Below are 14,185 nucleotides of genomic sequence, written 5' to 3' on the forward strand. Positions count from 1 at the left end.
TCCCTTTTATTATGTTATTAACACATCTTCCAAATCTCTTAGCTCTGCCCAAGCAGAAGTCAGCAACCAGGACTGTCCTAAGCAAAGGAACATGTGGTTGCCTTAATTTGCATTTAAGCAGTAAACAGAATCATCAAATAGGGAGGGAAAACAAAGGACATTCAAACAGGTGGGAAAAAAAATAGCCGGGAATATCCTTCCACATAGACTCTGCCTCCCAGGTCTCAGCTGGAAATGTTTTTCAAGAGGAGGGCTGAAATTATAAAAAAGGTGGGACAAACACCAACCTGTTTGAACTGACTTGGCAAGGTCCTTTGCTAAAGAGAGTGTGTTCATGCGCACATGTTTCTCTTTCTACCCACCTCATTCTCTGCACCTGCAAAGACAAAAGGAAACAGCTATTGGACTCTGGAGGAGGGGTTCTGACTTGAAAGTTTGGTCATTTGTTTGTTGGACCATGTGATGAGAAAGATGCTTTGCAATGAAGATAGTTTCTTAAGTAGGTACTAGTAATTGTTTTATCTTTATTTTTCTTGTAACCATTTCTGACTTTTATGCCTCATTACTTGTACTCACTTAAAATCTCTTTGTAGTTAATGAACTTGTTTTGCTCTTTTATCTAATATCTAATATTTAAGATGAAGTATGTGGGTAACCATTTAAGGTAATAAGTTGGCATATTATTTCCTTAAATGATCGATCGGTCATTCAGCCCTCATATAGATTGTGCCAATCACAACACATCTTCTATTCTTCTCTTATAGTGGCCTTGTTTCTCCATGTGCAGCCATGCCTTTTTATGATAAAAATATTCCCATGTCTTTGGAGGTTGACTTTATATATATAACTTTATATTTGTACTATCTAGAAGTGGGCTGGACAGTATAGGACATACATTTCTGGGGGAAAGTTTGTTGGGGTCACATGCAGTATAAGCAAGGCTCGTGAGTGTCAGGGTATATCTGGCAGGCTGCAGTAACACACACAGAAATTCAGGGTGTGGCTTGCATGCTGGCAGGCTGTTTGTGAACAGTCCAGGTGGGAGGTACGTCAGCAAGGCGTTTTAAGGCACCCAAGGTTGCAGGGCAGGAGTGACTGCCCCCCACTAGTCTGGATTGTGCCCCAGTATGTCACAAAGATAAATTAATATATATCAAGACCTCAGATACTAGGAATGGAGGTCATAAAAGTATCCAAATAGATAAAAATACCATTAAATAGTTAGGACCACACATTTCAAGTTGACTAAAATATAGATTAGATTTTAAAATGTTCCTAGCTGAAGAGTGTCAAGGCCTGAACAGCTTTGTCCAAGAGACATATTCAAAATATTTGTTAACCAACATTGTGCTTTGATGGACCCCGGATTTCTTATCCACTCAAAACCTAGAATACCTTTGGGGTTCAGACCCAGTCTCTTATATCCTGCAGGCTGATCCCCACAGAATACATTGTGATATCATCTACTGCACTGATTTGAGAAAAATCTCCATCAATACCAAGAGTGAAAGGATATAGTAAAGAGGGAGCCCTGAGTTCTTCAGGAAAGAAACATTCATAGGTAAGGCCAAAAGGGACCATTGTAATAATCTAGTCTGGCCTCATATTTAACACAGGTGATAGGCCTTTCCTGCATTAATTCATGTTTGAACTAGAGTATCTTATAGAAAAATTCAATGATGGAGACTCCACCAAAATTCTTCCATGGTTAACTACCCTCACTATTAAAAATTTGTGCCTTATTTTTCATCAAAAAATTTTCTTGTTTCATCTTCCAGCCATTGAATTTTATTATATCTTTGCAGTTAGACTGAAGCACTCATATCAAATTTTTATTCCCCATCTTTTTAAAAAGATTATTAATTTTAATTATTAACTAATGAAGAGCCTGGGCCACTGATACAGAGCATTCTAGATCTGCAAGCACAGATCCTTGGCAGCTTGTCGTATCCATTTTGCTTTGATCTTGTTTCAACCTTTTAATGTGTGTGTTGTGTTCCTATACCTGTATATAGCCACTGGGATATCTAACTCTCCAACTCTTACTTAAGTTGGTGAATGATCTATCTCTGCAATTCAGCTGATAAGGTATTTTTCACTTTTCCTTAAGCTGTTGCATAGTGTTTCACCCCAGAGGCTGTTGCATTTCGATTGTGTATTAAGCGATTCCTACATATCCTTAGTATATCCAGTTGTTAAGTTTGTAAAGTATACCCAGTTGCCCCAGAGGGAATGAACAGAACAGGTAATCATTAAGTGATCCATCCCCAATCACCCATTCTCAGCTTCTAGGAAACAGAGGTTAGGGATACCATCCCTGCCCATCCTGGCTAATAGCCATTAATGGACCTATCTTCCATGAACTTATCTAGTTCTTTTTTTAACCCTGTTATAAGTCTTGGCCTTCACAACATCCTCTGGCAAAGAGTTCCACAGCTTGACTATGCGTTGTGTGCAGAAATACTTCCTTTTGTTTGTTTTAAACCTGCTGCCTAGTAGTTTCATTTGGTGACCCCTAGTTCTTATGTTATAAGAAGGAGTAAACAGCACTTCCTTATTTACTTTCTCCACAACTGTCTTGTGTTATGAAGAGTAAATAACACTTCATTATTTCTCCACACCCATCATGATTTTATAGAGCTCTAGCCTATCCCCCCTTAGTCATCTCTTTTCTAAGCTGAAAAGTCCCAGTCATAGAATCATAGAATATCAGGGTTGGAAGGGACCTCAGGAGGTCATCTAGTCCAACCCCCTGCTCAAAGCAGGACCAATCCCCAATTAAATCATCCCAGCCAGGGCTTTGTCAAGCCTGACCTTAAAAACTTCTAAGGAAGGAGATTCCACCACCTCCCTAGGTAACGCATTCCAGTGTTTCACCACCCTCCTAGTGAAAAAGTGTTTCTTAATATCCAACTTAAACCTCCCCCACTGCAACTTGAGACCATTACTCCTTGTCCTGTCATCTTCTACCACTGAGAATAGTCTAGAACCATCCTCTTTGGAACCATCTCTCAGGTAGTTGAAAGCAGCTATCAAATCCCCCCTCATTCTTCTCTTCTGCAGACTAAACAATCCCAGTTCCCTCAGCCTCTCCTCATAAGTCATGTGTTCCAGACCCCTAATCATTTTTGTTGCCCTTCGCTGGACTCTCTCCAATTTTTCCACATCCTTCTTGTAGTGTGGGGCCCAAAACTGGACACAGTACTCCAGATGAGGCCTCACCAATGTCGAATAGAGGGGAATGATCACGTCCCTCGATCTGCTGGCTATGCCCCTACTTATACATCCCAAAATGCCATTGGTCTTCTTGGCAACAAGGGCACACTGTTGACTCATATCCGGCTTCTCGTCCACTGTAACCCCTAGGTCCTTTTCCGCAGAACTGCTGCCTAGCCATTCGGTCCCTAGTCTGTAGTCATTTTAATCTGTCTTCAGACGGAAGCTGTTCCATACCTCTAATAATTTTTGTTGCCCTTTTCTGAACCTTTTCCAATTCCAATCTATCTTTTTTAAGATGGGGCAACCACATCTGCGCGCAGTATTCAAGATGCGGGCATACCATGGATTTATATAGATGTAATATGTTATTTTCTGTCTTATTATCTATCCCTTTCTTAATGATTCCCAACATTCTGTTTGCTTTTTTGACTGCAGCTGCACATTGAGTGGATGTTTTTACAGAACTATCCACAATGATTCCAAGATCTCTCTTTTGTGGTAACAGCTAATTTAGACCCCCTCATTTTATATGGAAAGTTGGGATTATGTTTTCCAATGTGCTTTACTTTGCATTTATCAACATTGAATTTCATCTGCCATTTTGTTGCCTAGTCACCCAGTTTTGTGAGATCCCTTTGTAACTCTTCACAGTCAGCTTTGGCCTTATCTTGGGTAGTTTTGTATCATCTACAAATTTTGCCTGTTTACCCCTTGTTTACTCACTGTTCACCCCTTTTTCCAGATCATTTATGAATATGTTGACTAGTACTGGTCCCAGTACAGACCCCTCAGGGACACCACTATTTACCTCTCTCCATTCTGAAAACTGAACATTTATTCCTACCATTTGTTTCCTATCTTTTAACCAGTTACCGATCCATAAAAGCACCTTCTCTCTTATCCCATGACAGTTTCTTTGCTTAAGAGCCTTTGGTGAGGGACCTTGCCAAAGGCTTTCTGAAAATCTAAGTACACTATATCCACTGGATCCCCCTTGTCTACATGCCTGTTGACTCCCTCAAATAATTCTAGTAGTTTGGTGTGGCATGATTTCCCTTTACAAAAACCATGTTGCCTCTTCCCCAACAAATGATGTTATTCTATGTGTCTGACAAGTCTGTTCTTTACTATAGTTTCAACCAGTTTGTCTGGTATTGAAGTCAGGCTTACCGTCCTGTAATTGCTGGGGTCTCCTCTGGAGCCCTTTTTAAAAATTGGCATTGTGACGGGTTGGGTCACAGAAACCTCCTTGGGAACTGCCACTTGATGTGCTGGGACTACCTCTAAGCCCCTTTTCCCTGGCAGCTTGGGACTTCAGTGCCCTGCCTGGTTGTGCCAGACACACAAGGCTGCTACAAACACAGACCCAGGTCTGAACCACGTCCCCCAAAAGCTTCAGGCTTAACTGAAAACAGAGTAAGAAGTGCTCCTGTCTCCAACACCCAGATACCTCGTTCCCAATGGGATCCAAACCCCAAATAAATCCATTTTACTCTGTATAGAGTTTATACAGGGTAAACTCATAAATTGTTCACCCTCTATAACACTGACAGAGAGATATGCACAGCTGTTTTCTCCCCCAGGAATTAATACTTGATCTGGGTTAATTAATAAGTAAAAAGTGATTTTATTAAATATAAAGAGTAGGATTTAAGTAGTTTTAAGTAATAACAGACAGAACAAAGTGAATTACCAAGCAAAATAAAACAAAACATGCAAGTCTAAGCCTAATACAGTAAGAAACTAAATGCAGATAAATCTCACCCTCAGAGATGTTCCAATAAGCTTCTTTTACAGACTGGTCTTCCTCCTAGTCTGGGTCCAGCAAGCACTCACACCCCTATAGTTACTGTCCTTTGTTCCAGTTTCTTTCAAGCATCTCTTTGGGGTGAGCAAGCTATCTTCTGAGCCAGCTGAAGACAAAATGGAGGGATTTTCAGGGGCTTATGTAGTTTCACTCTTGCGGGTAGAAACCCCTCTCTCCCCCTGTGTAGAATCACAGCTACAACATGGAGTTTTGGAGTCTCATGGGTAAGTCACATGTCCATGCGAGTCAGTTCTCTACAGGCCGAGCCATTGCCCACATGTTAGCCTGAACATTCCCAGGAAAGCTCAGATGTGGACTGGCATCTATCAAGGTCCATTGTTAGCCAAGTACTTCCATTTACTTGAATAACCCCTTCACACTACGTTGACCAAATCTGCCTTAGGTGCTTTTTACAGCAAACACTTTAAATACAAGCATAGAGCCAATGCTCATAACTTCAGATATAAAAATGATACATGCATACAGATAGAATGAATACATGCAGCAGAACATAACCTTTGCAAAGATACGTTACATGGCACATCTAGCATAAAACATATTCCAGTTATGTCATATTTACACTTATAAGCATATTTCTATAAAGCATTATGGAGTGCAAGTCACAGACATCACATTAGCTATTCTCCAGTCACTTGATACAGAAGTTGATTTAAATGATAGGTTACAAAACACAGTTAGTAGTTCTGTAATTTCACATTTGAGTTCCTTCAGAACTCTTGGATGAATACCATCTGGTCCTGGTGATTTATTACTCTTTCATTTATCAATTTGTTCCAAAACCTCCTCTAATGACTTCTCAATCTGGGACGGTTCCTTAGATTTGTCACCTAAAAAGAATGGCTCAGGTTTAGGAATCTCCCTCACATCCTCAGCCGTGAAGACCGATGCAAAGAATTCATTTAGTTTCTCTGTAATGACCTAATCGTCCTTGAGAGCTCCTTTAGCATCTCGATTGTTCAGTGGCCCCACTGGTTGTTTAGCAGCCTTCCTGCTTCTGATGTACTTTTTTTTAAAAAATTGCTATTACTTTTTGAGTCTTTGGCTAGCTGTTCTTCAAATTCTTTTTTGGCTTTTCTAATTATATTTTTACACTTCACATGCCAGATTTTATGCTCCTCTCTATTTTCCTCACTAGGATTTAACTTCCACTTTTTAAAGGTTACCTTTTTGCCTCTCACTGCTTCTTTTACTTCATTGGTTAGCCACGGTGGCAATTTTTTAGTTCTTTTACTATGTTTTTTAATTTGGGGGATACATTAAAGTTGAGCCTCTATTATGGTGTCTTTAAAAAGTTTCCATACAGCTTGCAGGGATTTCACTTTTGGCACTGTACCTTTTAATTTCTCTTTAACTAACTTCCTCATTTTTGTGTAGTCTCCCTTTCTGAAATTAAATGCTACAGTGTTGGGCTGCTATAGTATTTTCCCCAATACAGGGATGTTAAATTATATTATGGTCACTATTACCAAGCAGTCCAGTGATATTTGCCTCTTGGACCAGATCCCATACTCCACTTAGGACTAAATCAAGAATTGCCTCTCCTCTGGTGGTTCCAAGACGGAGCTGCTCCAAGAAGCAGTCATTTAAGGTGTCAAGAAACTTTGTCGCTGCATCCCTTCCTGAGGTGACATGTACCCAGTCAATATGGGAATAGTTGAAATCCCCCATTATTATTATTATTGAGTTTTTTATTTTTATAGCCTCTCTAATCTCCCTGAGCATTTTGCAATCACTATCACCATCCTGGTCAGGTAGTCGGTAGTATATCCCTACTTCTATATTCTTATTTAAATAATATGCTATATTCTTATGCATATTTAAAAATCAGTTTAATATAATCTGGGAATCACAAACCCTAAAATGTCTCTGTTATAATTGTACAATTATTGCAGAGCATCATTACAAGGCAGAGCTAAGGTTTTTTGGGTGCCATCATTACATTTTACTTTAAAATGTTTTGTCTTAACTTTGCATTTCCTAGGAATACACCACTTAGAATCATAGAATCATAGAATATCAGGGTTGGAAGGGACCTCAGGAGGTCATCTAGTCCAACCCCCTGCTCAAAGCAGGACCAATCCCCAGTTAAAGCATCCCAGCCAGGGCTTTGTCAAGCCTGAGCTTAAAAACTTCTAAGGAAGGCGATTCCACCACCTCCCTAGGTAACGCATTCCAGTGTTTCACCACCCTCCTAGTGAAAAAGTTTTTCCTAATATCCAACCTAAACCTCCCCCACTGCAACTTGAGACCATTACTCCTTGTTCCGTCATCTGCTACCACTGAGAACAGTCTAGAGCCATCCTCTTTGGTACCCCCTTTCAGGTAGTTGAAAGCAGCTATCAAATCCCCCCTCATTCTTCTCTTCCACAGACTAAACAATCCCAGTTCCCTCAGCCTCTCCTCATAAGTCATGTGTTCCACTCCCCTAATCATTTTTGTTGCCCTCCACTGGACGTTTTCCAATTTTTCCACATCCTTCTTGTAGTGTGGGGCCCAAAACTGGACACAGTACTCCAGATGAGGCCTCACCAATGTCAAATAGAGGGGAACAATCACGTCCCTCGATCTGCTGGCAATGCCCCTACTTATACATCCCAAAATGCCATTGACCTTCTTGGCAACAAGGGCACACTGTTGACTCATATCCAGCTTCTTGTCCACTGTAACCCTTCGGTCCTTTTCTACAGAACTGCTGCCTAGCCATTCGGTCCCTAGTCTGTTGCGGTGCATGGGATTCTTCCGTCCTAAGTGCAGGACTCTGCTCTTGTCCTTGTTGAACCTCATCAGATTTCTTTTGGCCCAATCCTCCAATATGTGTAGGTCCCTCTGTATCCTATCCCTACCCTCCAGTGTATCTACCTCTCCTCCCAGTTTAGTGTCATCTGCAAACTTGCTGAGGGTGCAATCCACACCATCCTCCAGATCATTTATGAAGATATTGAACAAAACCGGCCCGAGGACCGACCCTTGGGGCACTCCACTTGATACCAGCTGCCAACTAGACATGGAGCTGATCACTACCTGTTGAGCCTGACAATCTAGCCAACTTTCTATCCACCTTATAGTCCATTCATCTAGCCCATACTTCTTTAACTTGCTGGCAAGAATACTGTGGGAGACCATGTCAAAAGCTTTGCTAAAGTCAAGGAACAACACGTCCACTGCTTTCCCCCCATCCACAGAGCCAGTTATCTCATCATAGAAGGCAATTAGATTAGTCAGGCATGACTTGCCCTTGGTGAATCCATGCTGACTGTTCCTGATCACTTTCCTCTCCTCTAAGTGCTGCAGAATTGGTTCCTTGAGGACCTGCTCCATGATTTTTCCAGGGACTGAGGTGAGGCTGACTGGCCTGTAGTTCCCAGGAACCTCCTTCTTCCCTTTTTTAAAGATGGGCACTACATTAGCCTTTTTCCAGTCATCCGGGACTTCCCCCGATCGCCATGAGTTTTCAAAGACAATGGCCAATGGCTCTGCAATCACATCTGCCAACTCCTTTTGCACCCTCGCATGCAGCGCATCCGACCCCATGGACTTGCGCTTGTCCAGCTTTTCTAAATAGTCCTGAACCACTTCTTCCTCCTCCCCATGCTGTGCTGCCCAGTGCAGTAGTCTGGGAGCTGACCTTGTTCGTGAAGACAGAGGCAAAAAAAGCATTGAGTACATTAGCTTTTTCCACATCCTCTGTCACTAGGTTGCCTCCCTCATTCAGTAAGGGGCCCACACTTTCCTTTACTTTCTTCTTGTTGCGAACATACCTGAAGAAACCCTTCTTGTTACTCTTAACATCTCTTGCTAGCTGCAACTCCAGGTGTGATTTGGCTTTCCTGATTTCACTCCTGCATGCCCGAGCAATATTTTTATACTCTTCCCTGGTCATTTGTCCAATCTTCCACTTCTTGGAAGCTTCTTTTTTGTGTTTAAGATCAGCAAGGATTTCACTGTTAAGCCAAGCTGGTCGCCTGCCATATTTACTATTCTTTCTACACATCAGGATGGTTTGTCCCTGTAACCTCAATAAGGATTCTTTAAAATACAGCCAGCTCTCCTGGACTCCTTTCCCCCTCATGTTATTCTCCCAGGGGATCCTGCCCATCAGTTCCCTGAGGGAGTCAAAGTCTGCTTTTCTGAAGTCCAGTGTCCGTATTCTGCTGCTCTCCTTTCTTCCCTGTGTCAGGATCCTGAACTCGACTGATGGTCACTGCCTCCCAGGTTCCCATCCACTTTTGCTTCCCCTACTAATTCTTCCTGGTTTGTGAGCAGCAGGTCAAGAAGAGCTCTGCCCCTAGCTGGTTCCTCCAGGATTTGCACCAGGAAATTGTCCCCTACACTTTCCAAAAACTTCCTGGATTGTCTGTGCGCCGCTGTATTGCTCTCCCAGCAGATATCAGGGTGATTGAAGTCTCCCATGAGAACCAGTGCCTGCGATCTAGTAACTTCCGCGAGTTGCCGGCAGAAAGCCTCGTCCACCTCATCCCCCCGGTCCGGTGGTCTATAGCAGACTCCCACCACGACATCACCCTTGTTGCTCACACTTCTAAACTTAATCCAGAGACTCTCAGGTTTTTCTGCAGTTTCATACTTGAGCTCTGAGCAGTCATACTGCTCCCTTACGTACAGTGCAACTCCCCCACCTTTTCTGCCCTGCCTGTCCTTCCTGAACAGTTTATATCCATCCATGTCAGTACTCCAGTCATGTGAGTTATCCCACCAAGTCTCTGTTATTCCAGTCACATCATAATTCCTTGACTGTGCCAGGACTTCCAGTTCTCCCTGCTTGTTTCCCAGGCTTCTTGCATGTGTGTATAGGCACGCGCTGATCGTCCCGCTTTCTCAGTATGAGGCAGGAGCCCTCCCTTCTCGCGCGCTCCTGCTCGTGCTTCCTCCCGGTATCCCACTTCCCCACTTACCTCAGGGCTTTGGTCTCCTTCCCCCGGTGAACCTAGTTTAAAGCCCTCCTCACTAGGTTAGCCAGCCTCCTTGCGAAGATGGTTTTTGGTTAATTACAACGTAACTGTAATGTTTAACTTTAAGATACAGATATATTCATACTCTCAACCTTAACAACATTTGAAGGTCATTTTTTTGTCTGGCAGTATCTAGTTAAGTTAGTCACTCATGCATCACAGCACAGTCCACCTTTACTCGTAATGTTGTTAAAAATTACTAAGAAGTTAAACAAATGAAGAGGAAGAGCAAGACTAGAATATAAGATTCTTGATTTCATATCCAAAGCCTAGGATTAAAGAGGATCCTAAACCTCCTGAACCTTAAAGATGCTGGCTGTGAGGATGGGGAGTGGGGGTGTAACACCCAGACTCCCTGAGACACAGAGACAGAGAGAGCGTGCGCACATATTATGAACAGGACAGTCTGCTTCTTCGAGCCAGAGATGGAGATAACTAGAACTTACAAAAGCTCTCAAAGAAAGATTAAGGGTTTGGTCAGGGGAAGTATGTGTTTAGGTCTTTATTATTTTAAACTTTTGCTCTTCTTGTTGTGGGTGAAGAAATAAATAATGGTTTGCTCTAAATCATTTTAATCAGCTGCTGTCACAGGCTCCTGGAGGAAAAGGCTTACAGGTGCCAAACTTAGTTGGACTTTTTGAGATAATATCACTGGGAAGAATGTGGCCTGCACCCACAGGAAGTCAAACCTCTCAACGAAGGGGTGCACTTGATAAAAAGGGCTCTAAGATGCAGCCCTGTAACTGTGACATTAACCATGTCACATAACAGTGATGATTAGGTCTGTTCTTTCATTACAAAGCTCATGTATCACTGAGGGATGTCCCAGCCCACCCTGCCAATATCAGGAAATCTAACCAGAGAGTTTTGTAGCAAATATAGCCCCTTTCCCAGACATCAGGAAATCCTATGTAGATTGGGTGTTCCACTATCAGGACAGAATGATGCTCCCTTCACATCTCCTAATGCCACAAAAATCTAACCAGACCACTTCACTCCCTGTAACAACTCCATGATTTCAAGCAGGAGAACACAACATACAGGTGTTCTCCATCCTACAGCATTGTGCTGTATGAACTAACAATTATAGTCTTCCTGATATTGCATCTTTAAATGTAAGTCAGCCTGCTTGTCTTCTAGCAAGGCTGTGAGCCAATCTAAGATTTTACAGCATATGACACATAATTCTCTCTCATGGAGATTTTAGACGGTTTCTTTCTTCGTCTAAAATAAAAGTACTTGCTTTGCTTTTTGTGTAATAATCATTAGGGGAAAGACCACAAACTGATGTTGAGTTGGCAGGGTAAACTCATAATGCTGAGAGTTAAACTTATTTTGATGTGTACACTGATTAAGTTTGTTATGGAAATATATATAGAACACCACAATGCCTACTGCCCATAGCCACACTTAAATCCCACTTGTGGAATATACCCCAGTCAATAAGCAGAATTCAGACACATAGAACATAATACTATACATGCCATTTCTATAAATGAATGTTCCTAACATCCATGGTTGTGGAAAATTAAACCTACTGTGAAAATCCTTCTTTTTTAATCCATCCATCTAAAAGTCACTCTCCACTCAAGGAATCACTTGTGTAGTTCAATACAGGTAACCCCAAGCATTCAAAAATTGTAAGTCAGGCTTCAAAAAAAACTCATGACATTGGGTTAAAATCATGAGTTTAAAAAAAAAAACAAAAAAAACCCACCAAGGGTCTCATTTGTGTTCTGGTTTCTGAGCCTTCAGAATGCACTTGTGTTATGTCTTCAAGCTTTTTTCCTCCCATAATCTGGAGATCTAGATACTCACTTTTTGTAAAATGAAAGTTGAAATTCTCACATACAAGTTCAGGAGCCAGGATTTAAGAAAAACATCAAATTACACAAGACTTGCATTATAATAGCAGGAGTTGGGAATGCTGGATTACTTGTAACATTGGGAGAGCAAGACACAATTGGGGCACACTTGTTCACTGATGTATTGGGTTATCTAATCTAATTCCCTGCCACTGCAAATGCATGTAATAATGCGAGTGAAAGGGAGGAGATAGGGCTCCAATAGAAGGTGGCTTTAGTTCCCTGAAATTCAGCTTATTTTTAACTGCCAGGTTTGTTTTAAGTCTCATGATTTCTCGTCATCTTCATCATATATAAATTGCTTATTGGTCCTTATTAATTTCATTAAGAATCTTGAAAAAGACCTTTATCTTCTGCATAAATCAGAATGAATAAATCCAGTTTCAAGGGGAAATGACCTCTGGGTAGACACAGTGTTCTCCAACCCTTTCACTTCCTGATGGACTAAAGCTCCACAGTTAGCTACATCTTTATTAAGCTGCATTTTAATAAGAGTGAGTCAAATGGTTCAAAAAAAAAATCAAGTCATTCTCACTCCACAACTCTTTCCATAGGAGAGATGACCTTTTATCTCAGGAAGAACAGTAAAACTGAGAGAGATTACAGATTGAGAAAACATGCACAACACAAACAATAGTGGATGAAAAATATCAGTGACAGACTGTTCAGTTTTAAAGAAAATGTATTATGCAGTTATTTCCTCTAAGTGACCACAAAATCTACAGAGGGGTTAGACAATAACAACCTCTGGGCCCAATCCTGCCAGAATGCAGAACTGGTATCTAAAATATTAGCCACAAATAAAGGACAGAGTAATTTGTTATGCACAGACTTAGAAGCATTTCAAAAACATCAAATAAGTACCCTGCACACTACAGGTAATGAGAATACCTTATTCTGTATTCTTACTTCATTTTTCATCTCCTTCAAGTATTTTCATATGTCTGGTTATAAAACACTACACTGGGTACAGGGCCATTGCAAAATCCACTCCAGCCTCAAAAGGGATTCTTTTGTTGCTGATGTGCAGTGCTAGGAACACACCTTTCCTGTGTGTGAAGTGGCATATTTGTTTGAGAACCCCAATGCCGGGAAAACAGACACTGTGTGCCGGATCTAATCAAAATGAAAGAGGTATCTCAGTAATTTTCCAGAATGAAGTAAACTGCAGTACAGTACACAAAGTTTTAATCTGACAGATAAAGTAACAACCACATCCAACTTTTTTAAATGTTTGTTTCCTTGCTGAAAAACCATTTAAATATCTAGTTATCAGTAATAATAAATTCCCTATTCATTTCTTGTTTACATTTATGGCACAATTTTATATTAAATAACATGTAAAAAAGCAACATTTGCCCCCATCGCATTAGCTTGCCTATCTGTTTAACATCAGCCATAACGATCTTTTGAGATTCTGACTGAAGGCCTGGAGTTTCTCTGCATGATGTCTCTTTAGTCTCTTGTAAAAACAGCACAGAATGCCTGCCGTGTAAAATTAGGCCTAATCTTAATTATCTTGCTGTCTATTTCCTGAGTTAATTAACTTTTCTGAGTGCTTTTCTCCACTGCAGTGAGGACTAGACCCATTTTGTCTTATTCAGTGTTTCATAATTTCTCTTTTCCCTCAGTTCCTAGGACAACGACATCTCTTCAGAGTCCTAATTGCTATGACAAAGGCAGAGATATGAGATTTGAAAGAAAAGCTATAACAAAAATTGAGGATGTACAGCCGTGCATACTAATAAAAGGGACAGAAATCTGTGAGTGTGGAGAGATAATCCGTTCTAGCCCCTAAATGAACTGACTTTAAATATTTAATTATCTTGTTAAGTAAATTCAGATTATAGGATTCAAATCCTAGTCATTACAGGTCATCAGGCTGTTTTAGATGGAGTACAAATTGACTGCTAATACTCTGCAGTGCTCAAATAATTTTAGAACAACATCTAGTTTGCATATGCTTTCTTATGATCTGTCCACTCTTACCACAAGGGACAACAATATAATGAGATTTTAAAGCAAAACTGCAAAATTTACCCTATCGTATAGCTAGAACTTCACATCATTTTGAAAATTGCAGGGACACTCCATCAAGTCATCAGGGAAATGGTGCAAAGAAATCCCCACTCACACTGCAGGCCTCACATCTGCTTTCTCTGTTTTTGCTCCTGTAGAAAAAAAAAAAACTGGGGCTTTGTTTTAAGAATCAACACAATTATTCTGATATCAGTATAAATATGTTTCCTTACAACCATTAACATTTTAGCTCAAACAGCCTTCATTTGGGCATTGTTTGTTTTGAG

Source organism: Natator depressus, chromosome 5 (genome assembly GCF_965152275.1).
Source record: "Natator depressus isolate rNatDep1 chromosome 5, rNatDep2.hap1, whole genome shotgun sequence".
Lineage (NCBI taxonomy): Eukaryota > Metazoa > Chordata > Testudines > Cheloniidae > Natator > Natator depressus.